The 14724-nt window shown below is 40.9% G+C and overlaps 1 long non-coding RNA gene across 1 annotated transcript; it reads right to left on the bottom strand.

Annotated features, from left to right (window-relative positions):
• Window positions 1–920: 920 nt before the first annotated feature.
• On the bottom strand, window positions 921–2299 carry LOC109705679. Its single transcript, XR_002214846.1, has 2 exons — window positions 1429–2299; window positions 921–1223 (listed from the first exon to the last, which is right to left on the bottom strand). It is a non-coding gene; the product is annotated as an uncharacterized LOC109705679 (long non-coding RNA).
• Between the last annotated feature and the right edge of the window lie 12425 nt (window positions 2300–14724).

The following is a 14724-nucleotide window of genomic DNA, read 5'->3' as shown; positions in this document are numbered from 1 at the left end:
TTATAAAATTTATATGTAATGTAGATATAGATATAGATTGATTGTTTTTCTATATTTTTTAATTATAATAAATCCAAAATTTAAATATATATTTTAAACTAAAAGTATGCAAATTAAAAAGTTAGTATAACAATAAAATATTAGTAGATAAATAGAGATAATATATAAATATTTATCTTAAAAAAATATTGAATGATAAAGTAATTAATAAAAAATAAAATATTAATGGTTGTTGAAAAAAGAAGAAATAAAAGTTTGTTTTGTTACCTCATTTATTTTGCATGCAAAAAAAGAGGAATTTTGAAATGGATCTGTCACAAAACTGAAATTTGAAATACATGATTTTATATATAGTATAGATATAAATAAATACTCATACAGTCCGACTATTATACTATTAATAGTATCAAATTCACTACAACAAAATTGCCTTTTAGCGGCAATTATCTTATAGATTAGCGGCGATTATAATCGCCGCTACTTTCGTTGCCGGCAATTGTAATAATTGCCACTATAAATAAGGTCCGTAAAAGTTTAGCGGCAATTATACTGGCGGCTGATAAAGAGCAAAACAATTGCTACTAAAGATTACTCTATACCGGCAATTAAAAAGGCCACTAAAAGAAAAATACATTTGCCCATAAAATATCTAACATTAATTACAAATGCCAACAAAAATAAAGATAAATAGCCNAATTGCTACTAAAGATTACTCTATACCGGCAATTAAAAAGGCCACTAAAAGAAAAATACATTTGCCTATAAAATATCTAACATTAATTACAAATGCCCAACAAAAATAAGATAAATAGCCATTAAATATAAAAAATATTAAATCATCATTAAATTCATATATTCAATTAATCACTATAAAAATTTAAAAAGATAATTTATAGACAATAAAAATTAAAAACCTAACATTTCATAAATATCAAATAAGCTGAATATAAAAATATATTACATTCTCAAAAATGTTGCGAATACAAATAAATGTCAAAATCAATTTTTATCACAAAACAAATGCCAATCAAATATTAGATAGCTAAAAAGAAATTCGAGCTATAAGAAGACTAATATGTAATTAAAAAATTTTATAGGCGAAAGGAAAGTTCTATGCGCTCCAATAGAGAAGTTCAAACTACAATTCACGAAGACTCATCCTTATCTTTCAACTCTTTGAAGCACGACGATCGACCACCTTACGTTTCTTAGGCTGCAGCTTTCTTAAAACGTAAAAAGTTGCTTATGAAATTAGCAGAAGAACAAGAAAGAGTTAAGATACAATAACTACAGAATAAAGGGATATAGAGCGAGTCGACAATACCAAAATTTTCAAGGTTTTAATTTTTCTTAGTTGTTGTCCTTTGGCAGGAACTAAAGCAAACCTTAGAATGAAAAATTCAGCAGATGTAGGATAAAAAGACTCACCAGATGAGGCAAGGTCATAGGACTCGAAGAACTCCTTGAGGAGTTGCTGATAGAATTCGGAGTCATCAAGAAGTTCAGGATCACCATATATCCACATTAATTTTCCTCCGGAAAATTGCTCAAAGGTAAACAAAATTTATCAGCTTGGAGAAGCGGATAAGCCGAAACATGGATGCACTGATAAAGTAAGAGGAGCTTGAAATTCGTAATGTTACTAGAAGCAAGGAATGGAATGGCCAAATGGTAATGTAATCATTCAGTAGCAGATGAAAGAACTCAAACTTTGCAAACTACATAATGAGCCTTATGTGAATAACAGACGGTGGAAATTCATAACTCTGTGTTTCTTCTTGCTAATGAATCTTATTAAATGAATTGTTTCTATTTGTTTTCCTTGTCCTCCAGCAAACTTCAGAAATTTTTGTTGAATTATACGTCTATCAGAGAATTTGATCATAGAAATACAATAACCAAACAGAAGTCAGTAACAGAAATCATGATGCTGAAAGTGAGGAAAGGCAAAGCATGAAGACTATTTGCAGATGCCAGTCAAGCCAATTTGCAAGTCAAAAGAACTTAAAAAAGTCAACAAGGAAAAGAAAAATATTGAGGAACCTGTAAAATCCACATTATAATCTCTGTTAAATTCAGGCCAATACACAGATGCTGATGATCTTTCTTGTCCTTTCTTTTTTGCGCCACGATGGCCTGTAGCTGACTGACTATAATACCAGTTTGTTTCGGGTAGATCTGCTCATAATGTGTTACTTTTCTTTTTTTATTTGAGGGTGAGAGATGCCTTTCATTTCTTTCTCTTTTAAAAGGCATCCTCAGTGTAAATCTACTAAAATACAAGAAAAAGGGAGAAAATCAAGCGAGAAAGTGTCACGCCCCGAGGTCCCATTTTGATTTAAAAGTAAAGCGGAAGTGCCCAATTTTTTTTTTTTGAGAAACCTGACTCCCAGGGTATGCCAGATCCGCTACAAATACAGAGAGTCCACTGTTCACACGAACAGAGTCTCCCCTGTATGTGCACGGCGTCGCACAAATACAAGACACATAAAATAGGATACAACCACTACATATGAATATACATACATTCATATATTTATACACCATTCACATTCAGATTCACATTTAGAGTTTAACCACAAATCGACAACTATTAGTTTGAAATGTTTCCTACCCGGAAACTCGTTTTAAAACACTAAGTCATGAAAACCAAGAAAACCTTTTAAAAACTGTTTCCCATACAGAAATCTTTTCTTTTTAAAACTCGCTACCACGAGGGATAGAAAACCATTTTCCTTTCACATGAATTCACAAATCCTTTATTACATTCATAAAATCAAATGAATTCAAAGTGATAATCACTAAAGCAAATAACTCTCTAAGTCATTTATTTAAAGAAGCTGAGTTTGAGAATTAACCAAATAACGGGATGGTGGCACTATCGATCGCTAGACTCGCCCCTCACGAACCGTCCCACTATTATCCGCGACGTCACCTGTAATGGGGGTGGGGGGTGAGAATATGTAAACATGTCTCCCCTCCCAGTGGGTACCGCAAGCCGACGAGGGCGAGAGGTACTCACCAGTCAAGGAGGATAAACAAAGGTATGGTAATGGTAATACAGTAGCAACGATAATAAATAAATAGGATGTATAAATGCATAACTACCGCAATTGTATGTATGCATCAATCGGACGACAGTCCAAAAATACCCAATCTAACCTGCCCTATCGGTCCGTAGACCTCAGGCCCATGCCACTGCTACTCTACCTGCATATGACCCAGCCTAGGCCGCTGGGCTTATGGGTTGGCACACCCAACCACTTTTACAAAAAAGAACACCCTCTTGTAGTAGATCAGACTGCTGGTATTCGTGAAATGCGTATGAGTCTAGGGCGATCAATGCTGATATGCGCAATAACTGTCACGCCTCGGGACCAATACCAATTCGGACCGGCCCGGGCACGCCAAACAGACGCCGAAGGGACAGAGTTTTCCCTGTCCGCCCAAGGCTCATCACCTGTACATTTTCAAGTAGAGAAAACCACTAGCGGAAACATACACAAACGGCTTACACGAGGGTAAGCAATAACCATGAGTGAAAGAAAGGAAGCTAACTACTACATAAGTACTATAATTCAATTTGATCATATACATTTCATTCAACTTTTATATTCTTTGCATCATCTCTTTTTACATCACATTTGCTCAAAAAGAAACATTACATTCTTTTCTCTCATTTGCTTTTTTATATAAACATCTTCAAATACAAAAGAAGATACATGGTAGGCTACTAACAAAATGTAAACCCAACTCGGGTAGTCACTGTCTATAGCGCGATACCTTTACCGCGGTCGCTCGCCGGCTCGCTCGGTCCCAGCTCTGTGGAAATAGTGGGGTGAGAACTACAACGAAATTCCCAGTGGGTTCGGTCCCAATCTCACCGACTTTCCCACTAGGTCTAACTCAGGCATAGTAGAAAGAATAAGCAGATAAGTAACCAACTACACAAATGCAACTAATATGCCTGAACAATGCGATAAAAAATGATGCTCAATATAACTCATGAAGAATGCATGGTCTTTGTTTTTTGTTCTTTATTCTTTGTTCAATCTCAAGGCTAACCCGGGGGTATCGCCTCATTAACTCACCAACTCAAAATTCATGATCGCGGGCCCACAGCTTCCTCCCGCTTGGACCGTCCTCTGAGTAACTCAACCCAGTGATGACAAACTTCGGAGCGCATCGCCCGAGGGGGAGCGACCACCCTCAAGCAGGACTTATAGCGAGTATGATCAATCCTTAACTCTAAGGATATTCAGTTCAATCTGTTCCTTAACTCTAAGGAATTATGCACAAATGACCTTAGCTCTATGGTTGTATGTCATCGTGTCTCAATCTCATGTTCTTTGCATTCTTTACTTTGAATATGTCATTACACTAACTCTAGTGTTCTTGGATGCCACACATTTAATGCTATCTCTAGCTATTGTTCTTTATGCCACATTTTGTTGCTAACTTTAGCAATTGTCATTCTTTGATGCCACACATTTGCTAACTCTAGCTTTTATCATTCTTTATACCACATTTGTTCTCTTTGATGCCACACACTAGCTCTAGTGTTCTTTACGTCATACGTCATGCTAACTTTAGCTTTCATTCTCAACATTACATTGTCCTCATGTCATATGTCATTTGTTCTTTGACTTCACTAAGTTCTTATCTCTTCTTACATGCAAATATAGAGTTATTACATTCTCATTGGTTCTCAACCATCTCATGATGCACTTGAACTCACAAAATGCAAACATTCACATATTTATAATCTCATTACCCTACTATGCATGCAACAATTATATATGTATGCTCAAGAAGTGACACATTAGACATAAAGGAAATTACAACAAGTTTGGAGAGCACCACCCACCTTGTAGGCTTACTTAGGTGCTACGGTGAATTTCTCGGGATTTTTAGCCGCCTAGTTCGCTATCTGCGGCAAAACGAAGCCATATTAGGTCATTTTGCTCATAACTTTATATTGGCTTTTCGTAACGCCAAACCGATCACACCAACGCATTCGTTTGGTCCCCAATTTGGTTTCTAGAGGGTCAATTTCACTTTGAAACCCTCACAAGCAAAAGCCCCAATTTGGGTGCCCTAGCTCCAACACATATACAAAACTTAGGGTTTGATCTCATTAGGAAGCAAAAGAGAACTTCAAATACTCTAAAGGTTCTATAAAAATCATTCTTAGTTCAATCCAAACCCTAGTTTGGGTTCTACCATGAGAGGGGAAGAAGTTTACCTCAAAGCTTTCCCTTCTTTGCTCCAAAGAGGAAGAAGAAAGAGTTGCTCCACTCTTGGTCTTCTTCTCCACCTTTGTCTTCTTCTTTCTCCTTATTTTTCTTTCTCTCTTCTTCTCCTTCTTGTCTTCTAGAGAGAGAGAGAGATGAGAGGGTGTGAGAGGGAGAGAATGAGAGAAATATCTCATATCCCCTCTTATTTTACTCTATGGGTTACATAATTGCAAATAAACCCCTCAGCTTTTATCCTGTTGAACTGCCCAGACTGGGCCATTTTCGTGCTCGGGGACCGGTCTCCCCGACCTGGGACCGGTCCCAGAGAGCCCTCCCGCAGCTCAGCGGGGCTTTCATACGAGGCAACCGGTCTCTCCCAGAGGGACCAATCTCTTGGGGATCGGTATTTCCCCGCAAGGACCGGTTCCCGAGAGCTGGTTTTCTGGGACTTAGCCAATTTTTCCTCTGCTGGGTTCCTCACGCGTTCGGGGACCGGTCTCTCCAGCAGGGACCGGTCCCCGAGAGCCCAAAAACTGCAGTTTGCAGATTTTGATTCATTAGCTCTCGAAAACCTCCCATAATGCACCTTTACTCATTTTAACACCTTCGAACTTTCCGAAGAGTACCAACCTCGCACTTTGGTCAATTTGACTAAAGTTCGATATTTATTTACCGAAGTTTCGGTATATTACTGTAGCACACTGGACCTTTGCAAATTGCGAGGTTCAAGTGTTTGATGAGTACTCCGAACTTTTCCACACTTGGTGGAAGGCCGTAGATGGTATTCCGGCCTAAAAGTTCGATCTCTAGAGTTTTGACTTTGTCCTGAGAGTTTTCACTCTCGGGGACCGGTCCCTGATAGGAGAGACCGGTCCCCTCAGCGCAGTGCTGCGGCAGGACTTGAGGCAACCGGTCCCTGGCTGGGAGAGACCTGTTCCCGAGCGCGTGTTTTGCGAGAAGGGTCTGAGAGACCAGTCCCTGGCGGAGAGAGACCGGTTCCCGAACGTTGGTTTTTCAGGTTCGACACGAGAGACCGGTCCCATGCAGGGAGAGACCAGTCCCTCAGCGCGAAAACAGCCCAGACCGGGCAGTGAACAGAGTGGATTTTTGAGGGACCTATGTAGATTTTGTTACTTTTGAAGGCTTATAGAGCCTCTTCTCTCTCTCCCATCCTTATTTCCTCTCCCTCACACCCCCTTTAGAGAGAGAAAGAGAAGGAGAAGAAGAAGGAGTTGGAGGAGAAGGAGAGAATCTTGCTTGGAGGCCTAGGAGCATCATCTTCTTCCTCATTTCTCATCTTAGTGGCTTGGAGCTTGCGGTTGGAGCTTTGTGGAGGATCAAACTTCAACCCTACTTGGTTTAGAGCTTGGATTGAAACTTCTCTTGAGGTTGGTTGCTTGTATTCCCCATTTAATACAAGTTTTTCTAGATTTTACTAGATGAACTCTAGATTTTGGGATTTAGGGTTTGTTTTGAAAATTTTTGATTTGAGGGCTTTGAAACCTAATTGATGGGTTAAGAACCTTTATTTAGGTTGGATTTGAAGAACTCTAACTCCCTTTTGGAGCTTGAGAGAGGATTTCTTCACCTAGGTGAGTTTTTCTCCACCTCAGCCTATGTTGCTTTTGGTTTGAGCTTAGGATCGTGAAATTTGTTTGACCCTTGTTCCTACATCTTTAGGGTGCTAGGAGACTAGTCGACACCTTCGTCGGAGCTTACGAAGGGTTTCGGTATCTCGGTGGGTTTGGCTTTATGAACACGGGGCAAAATGGCCCCCCCTATGTTTCTATACTTGTCGTAAAGTATTTTTGAATGCAAATCCATGTTAAACATGATTTATGTGAATTTTAAAACACTTGAAATGCATGCTTTATGCATCATGAAATTTCACTCTATATAGTAGAGCTATATGTGTAGACAGCATGCATTGTGAAGGGTAGTTGACCTTGCGAGTTGAGAACATGTCTCCTATGTTTGAGAAGAGTAGAATTATGTATTCATGAACTTAGATACCATGCTTGGACTCATTGAACAATGGTGTCATAAAGAGACACTTGAAACTAGTAAACTATGAAAATGCAACATAGAGATATAGTGATAGGCCATTGGACATCGGCTATATTCCATGTTAGAGACATGATGACATAGTGATAGGCCTTTGGGATATTCGATACATTCTATGTTCATAGACATGAGGACTTGGTACTTGAGATAGATTTATACGCATGCTTGCCATTGTGCTCATTCGCACATGCTTATGAGGGTCGCTCCCTACAAGCCGGCACTCCGGAGTTGGCCATCGCGATACGTTTGTCATGCGGGACTGGGCGCCGAAGTGGATTGCCATGGGAAAGGCTCATTCCTAGGGTGGGGATGTTGACTACCACGGGGCCATTAGGCACGGTAAAGCCAGACAGCCTTCGGGTTGGTCTTATGCCAGACAGCCTTCGGGTGGGTCTTATCATAGTTGAATCGTAAATATTTGAAGTGACAAGTGGACATTGACTAGAATAGTAAACAATGACATCTTTACTATTTACATTGTGGACATTGGATTAGTTGCATACTTATGCATTTGCATGTTGGATACTCTGGTGCACATGCTTGTAGTAACTGCCTTCTTACTTATGCAAATCATGCAAGTAGAGATATCATGGTTGAATAGTATTCATATTTATTTCCTAGCTGTTCTTATCGCTTTGGCTTATACTTGTATACTGACCACTTTTGTAGTTTTGGGCCTAGTGGCGCATTTCACTGAAGTCAGTAATTGCCCACTGGGAACTATTATTTAATAGTTCTCACGCCCCTGTTTCTATGTTTTCCTTTCAGAGCCTTCGGCACCGGCGGAGGCACGGGATCGCGGCAAGGGTGTCGCGTAGCTAGCTCGGGAGAGAGTCCGTTTTGCGATAGGTGGTTACTCCTTCTTTTGTTTGTGTTAGAGAGAGGGAGAGTTTTGGCACCATGTATAGAGAGACCACCTTGTATTCAGATTAGTACTTGTTATAGGACTCCTTTTGTATTATCTTATGTTTACATAGTGGATTATCAATTCTAGGATCTTCCTCTTGTTGTAGAATTTCGTAGTTGCTTTGCTCTGATACTCCTAGATGCCTTCTTGTATTGTTTTATTTACCGCTTTATCTTTGACGCCTTGTATGTTTTAGACGTATGGCGGGTCTGGACACGCGCCGGGCGGGCTTCCGCTAGGTCCCGGGGCGTGACAATTACATTCTCTACCCCTTAAAATAATTTCGTCCGCGAAATTAATCGTACCTTAACTCGTTGACTCGAATAGATGCGGATACTCTCTCCGCATGGTCTCCTCGATCTCCCAAGTGGCTTCTCGCACAGCATGGTTGCTCCATTGATCCTTTACATATGGAATTCTGCGACTCCGCAGCTTTCTTTCTTCTCTATCGAGGATGCACATCGGGTACTCCTCATAAAACATATCCTCACGTAACTCCACGGGCTCGTACTCTAACACATGTGTTGAGTTGCGAATATACTTTCGAAGGTTCGACATATGAAATACACTGTGAACTCCCGCGAGTCTCGGTGGTAGTGCGAGCCTGTACGCCACCGCACCCACGCGCTCCAATATCTCGAATGGTCCAACATAACGGGGGCTTAGCCTCCCGCGGACCCCAAACCGCTTTACTCCACGCATCGGCGACACTCACAAAAATACGCGGTCTCCAACCGAGAACTCTAGGTCCTTTTTGCGTTTGTCGGCATAACTCTTTTGCCGAGATTGCGCCGTCGCTAACCGTTGACGGGCAAAGCGAACTTTCTTTTTCGCCTCCCGCACTACATTCGGGCCGAGAGCTGCCCTCTCGCCCACGTCGCTCCAATGGACAGGAGAACGACACTTCCGTCCATACAATGCCTCAAATGGCGCCATCGCGATGCTCTCTTGATAACCGTTATTATACGCGAACTCCGCCATCGGCAAGAAATCATGCCATCCTCCTTTGTAATCTAGCACACACGCTCGAAGCAAGTCCTCAAGGATTTGTATCGTCCGCTCCGACTGACTATCAATTTGAGGATAAAACGCTGTACTGAACTCGAGTCGTGTGCCCAGCGCATCTTGCAAACTCTTCCAAAAATGGGATGTGAACCTGGGATCTCGATCCAATATAATAGATACCGGAACCCCAAGAAGTCTCACCACCTCGTCGAGATACACTTGAGCTAACTTGTCTCCCGACCACGTAGTGTGAATCGACAAGAAATGAGCCGACTTCGTCAGTCAATCCACTATCACCCATATCGCATCGTGTCCGCCTTGCGATCGAGGAAAACCGGTAATAAAGTCCATCGCTATATCTTCCCATTTCCAAACGGGTATTGATAGACTTTATAGCTTTCCCGCCGGAAACTGGCGCTCCGCCTTAACTTGTTTGCACGTGAGACATTGCGCCACGAACTCCCCAACATCTTTCTTCATGCCTAGCCACCAATAATGCACTTTCAAATCTTGGTACATCTTAGTGCCGCCAGGGTGTATGCTATAAGGGGATTGGTGCGCTTCTTGCATAATCGCCCTTCGAATATCATCATCTTTAGGCACGCACCAACGATTTCGAAATCGGAGTGCGCCATCGGCTCCAATGCCAAAATCCTCGGCACTATCGTTTTCAACTTTACTTCGTACCATTTGGAGATAAGGATCCGAAGCTTGCAACTCCTTGATCTTTTCGAATAGGGTCGGTTGCACAACTAATGCGGCAAGAATAGCCGACACTCCCGGTGCTACTACCTCCAACCCAAGTCGTAGCATTTCCTTGTGCAATATGTTACGGATTTTATGTTGGCATATTTCGTAAAGTTAGTCGGAGTCTTGAATGTTTGAAGAAGAAGAGATGAAGATTGAAGACTCGAAGACTCAAAACATGAATGCACAATGCTCGGTAAGTTTAAATACCATTGATGATGATTTATAAATGTTTAAAAGTGTTTTGAAGACTTAGGATGATTTTAAAATATGAATCTAGACAAAACTGAGCCTTTCAAGGTTCAGGAACCGGTCCCTGATCTGAAGGACCGGTCCCCGGAGGTCCTCGTGCATTGTAGAGCAATGCAACCGGTCCCTCTCATGAGAGACCGGTTCTCGTAGCTTTATTCTCATGCTACGCAACGAGGGACCGGTCCCCGGGATAAGAGACCGGTTCCCGAAGCCTGTGTTTTCAGGCACGCAACGAGGGACCGGTCTCCCACTCGAGGGACCGGTCTCCCAAACGGTCTCCTCGAGAAGACCGGTCCCTGAGGACGACGTTAGTTTTTAAAAGTAGGTTTTTGCAATCCTAGTCTGTTTCTAAGTCTTCTAAACCTATAAATAAGATGTAGGGGTGTTTCTAAAAAGGAATGAAGGCATAGAATATTATTTTGAAACCCTAGAAACTTGTTCGGTGCATTCTTTCTTCTCTCGAACAACAAGTTTCTTTGGATCAATTCTTGAAACCCTAATTTCTTGTTCTTCATGGAGAATTGATCCGGCTATTGCTTAGAAACATCTTCTATGGTTCTTTAATGATTGTCTAAGCAATAAATCATCGTCAATCTTGGTATTCTTGCTCCGGACGGAGTGTGCTCGTGGATTCGAGTGGGCGTCGTGGATTCGGCGTGATCAAGGCTTCGTGGATTCGAAGTGTGGACGTTTCGTGGATTCGGGACGTGGCGTTTGTGGATTCGGACGTGGGGTGTGGACAACCCGTTGGTATGCGAGAGATCCGGAGAAGATAAAAGAGAGGTTTGAGTCCATGGAATCGGTAAATCTCCTTGTAATCTTTTATTCTTAGTTGATTGTTATCGCGTGTTGGTCCCGTGGTTTTTTACTCTTAGTTGGAGTTTTTCACGTAAATCTCGGTGTGATTTTTATCTTTCAGCATTTACTGTTATCGCATTGAGATTTGTGGTTTCGGCTTTTACACCTATTCACCCCCCTCTAGGTGTTAGATACAATCTAAATACATCCCTGGGCTACCCCAAAACTTACAATTGGTATCAGAGCCGGATCTAGATATATTGTTATCTAATGGCCGAAGGCGGTAACATTAATCGACCACCACTCTTCGATGGCACGAATTATGCCTATTGGAAAGTTTGCATGAGAACTTTTCTAATTGCAATCGATGAGCGTGTATGGAAAGCTATAGAATTCGGTTGGAAGCATCCTACCGAAGTCGTCGATAATGCTACCGTTCCTAAACCACGGAACAAGTGGACGAAAGATGAAAACGAGTCATCTTCGTTTAACGGTAAAGGAATTAATGCTTTATTCAACGCTTTATCACAAACGGAGTTTACTCGTGTTTCGGCATGCAAAATGGCAAAGGAAATTTGGGATACTCTACAAGTTACGCATGAAGGAACAAGCTTAGTAAAGGTTCAAAAATTACAAATGCTAACAAGCAAACTTGGGATACGCTACAAACTTGAGTATTATACTCGTCTTCAAGACGTTGTGAATACATGCGCTAACTTGGGAGAGAAAATCCTGGATTCAAAGGTTGTAAGAAAAATTCTTCGAACTCTTCCGGAACGCTTTCGGGCAAAGGTTGCCGCGATAGAAACCGTTAAGCATCCGGACGAGATGAAAGTCGAAGAATTAGTAGGCGCTCTACAAACGTATGATATGACTTTTCCTACTAATCAATCTTTTGCCATGTCTTCTTCTAAAAGTACAGGGGTTGCACTCAAATCGAAAAAGAAAGAAGACGACGATTTGGATTCCGACGGAGATGTTTCGGTTGCTGATTTTGAACATCAATTGGCGCTCCTAACGAAGAAGTTCCGACGGAATTTCCGGAAAAAGAACAATTTGGACAAGGCTTCATCTTCGAAGCATAAATTCTTTTCTAAACAATCTTCAAGTTCAAAATCTAAGGATAAAAAACTTGCAAAGTCTTTGAATGAAAAAGATGATTTTGAAGGGGAAATCCAATGTTACAAATGTAAAGGCTACGGCCATATTGCAACGGATTGCCCCTCTAAGAAAATGCATAAACAAAAGGCTTTGCAAGTTAAGACTTGGAATGATTCTTCTTCTAGTGAATCATCTTCAAGTGACGAAGAAAAGAGTGATCACATTGCTTTATTTACTAACACTCCTCTACCTTCGTCTAACGTTGTTTGTTTATCCTCAATTGTTTCTAATTCCAATGTTTCTCTCTCTTCACATGGGTCTTCGAGCGACAATGGCGAAAGCGAGGAGGAGTCGAACGACGAGGATATAGCGGAAGCGTACAATCAACTTCTTATTGATTCGAAAAAGATGGCCAAACTTAATAAGAAGTTGAGGCATCGTTTGTTGGATCTTGAAGAGGAAAACAACAAGTTGAAGACAATAAATAAAGCTCTTGAGGAGGAAAGGGAATCAATTTTGAAGAATAATTCGGCCCTCCAAGAGAAGCTTGATGAAGCGGAATCAACGATCAAATCCTATAAAGATAAAGTTGGATTTTCGGAGCATCAATTTGAAGAATCGCACAAATCCAACAAGGCCTTGACTAATCAAGTTCATCAACTCCAATCCGATATTCAAAGAATTTCTTCGGGATCTAAGAAATTGGATCATATGCTCGGGTTGGGTCAAACGAATAAGTTGGGCCTCGGATTCGAGAGAACATATGTTGAGAAGGATTTAAAGTCGACATCTAAAGTCTCAACAATTTTGAAAAAGAAGGTGTGTCATCTACGCGGAAACAAAGGACATATCAAAAAGAGTTGCCCAACTTCTAAAGCTCAATCGGCACAATCTACGACTCGACTTCCCCCACGGAATCAAAAGCAAAATCATTTAAGTCAAACACCTCAAGGGAACCAGACTTCTAAGCCGCAACGTCAAGTTCGACCATTCCCACAAGCAAACCGGAATTCAAAGTTTCATCAACAATTCCAACCGAAGCTTCAAGCGACGAGACGACCAACGGTTGATCAAAAGTCAAAACAATCGGTACACAACTACAACAAATTACGATAACTGATAATCCGACAAGTTTGGATTCAAAAAGGTGATATCTTTCCTTGCCTTAAGTCTTAATTTGTGTTTGACTTTATGTTTTGCTATGATCGGTGTTATTGCATATCTTTTGATCATTGCAATACATGTGCTTCGGATTTTTTCTGGATCACTTCATGATTAAACATTAAATAGTGTGTTGAACGTCGGTAATTTACATTCATTCATTTTGAATTAATTTCATATTAATTATCGGTTTCATATTATTATCACTATTTATGAAGATAATTTATAATAGAATATCTTAATTCTTATATTCATCAAATTTGAGTAATCATGTGTGATCTTTCGGTACTTAATCTATCTCGGTTGTGTGTGTTGAATTTGATGAATGAAAATTTGCTAATCGACTAAAATTTGTCAAATTTTCTTTTATATAAGAGATTGCATAATTAGGGGAGAGTCATGTATAAAAATATAATACAAAGGAGGAGAAGAAAATACTCATATGCGTAAAAGATGTGGAAAGAATTACATCCTAAAGGTAGTGTGAAAACTACCACCACATGTAGGAAAGAGCTACCACCTAAGTCGTCCGGCAAGTGTGTGAAGCTACCACATAGAAATTAATAGAATAACTGAAAAGGTTGAAAAAAAATAAATATATTAGAATTTTCGGTGTAATAAGGTGGTTTAGTAAAAAGATACTCAAAGAGTGTAAGGTATCGGACTTCTAAAATCATGAAGTTACGGTGTACATTTGGTTGGAAAACCATTTGAAAGGTTCCGGTGAAGTTCGGTGAGGCCGGGAAGCATTCGGGCGTTTCGGTGCGCGTAGGCGCTAAAACGGAGCCGAAAGGCCATGTTGGGCCGTGAGCTAAATCCGGCATTAGCGAGGATGGAAAGATGATGAAAACATGTTTGGAAACATGTTTGGAGAGTCTCGGTTCGATTTGAGACGAATCGGAAGTCAAACGAGCGAAAACGGGCGAAAACGGAGAAGAAACGGTGAAAAAGCTGAAAATTTGGCTAAGTCCTTGAGGCTGAGTACTGGACCTTCGGGGACCGGTCTCTCACCGCAAGGACCGGTCTCTCAGGGACCTCACCGCAAGGACCGGTCCCGCAGCGCGAAAATGGCCCAGTTTGGGCTTGTTGCAAGAGAGGCTTTGTTGAGGGGTTTTTATGCAATTTTGCCTTACTGTGAGTGTATAGAAGAAGAGATGGGCCTTTTCTTATCTTCTCCTCTCACCCTAAAACTCTCCCTCTCATCTCTCTCTAAACGTGAAGAACGAAGAAGAAGAGAAGAGAAGAAAGAGAAAGAAGGAGAAGAAGGAGAGAAGATGAAGAGGGTGGTCATCTCCATCTTCTTCTCTCCTTCCTGCCAATTGGAGCATCTTGGGAGGTAAGTTGTACCCCTTCCAATGGTAGATCTCTAAGGAGGGGTTTTGATCTCTACGAATGGTTTAGATGGAACTCTAGCAACGCTAATGATGATTGCACTTGAATCCTAAGCTTTAA

This window comes from Ananas comosus, unplaced genomic scaffold (genome assembly GCF_001540865.1).
Source record: "Ananas comosus cultivar F153 unplaced genomic scaffold, ASM154086v1, whole genome shotgun sequence".
Classification (NCBI taxonomy): Eukaryota; Viridiplantae; Streptophyta; class Magnoliopsida; order Poales; family Bromeliaceae; genus Ananas; species Ananas comosus.
The sequence above is the reverse complement of the archived record's forward strand: the minus strand, read 5'-3'. Positions and strand labels throughout refer to the sequence as shown.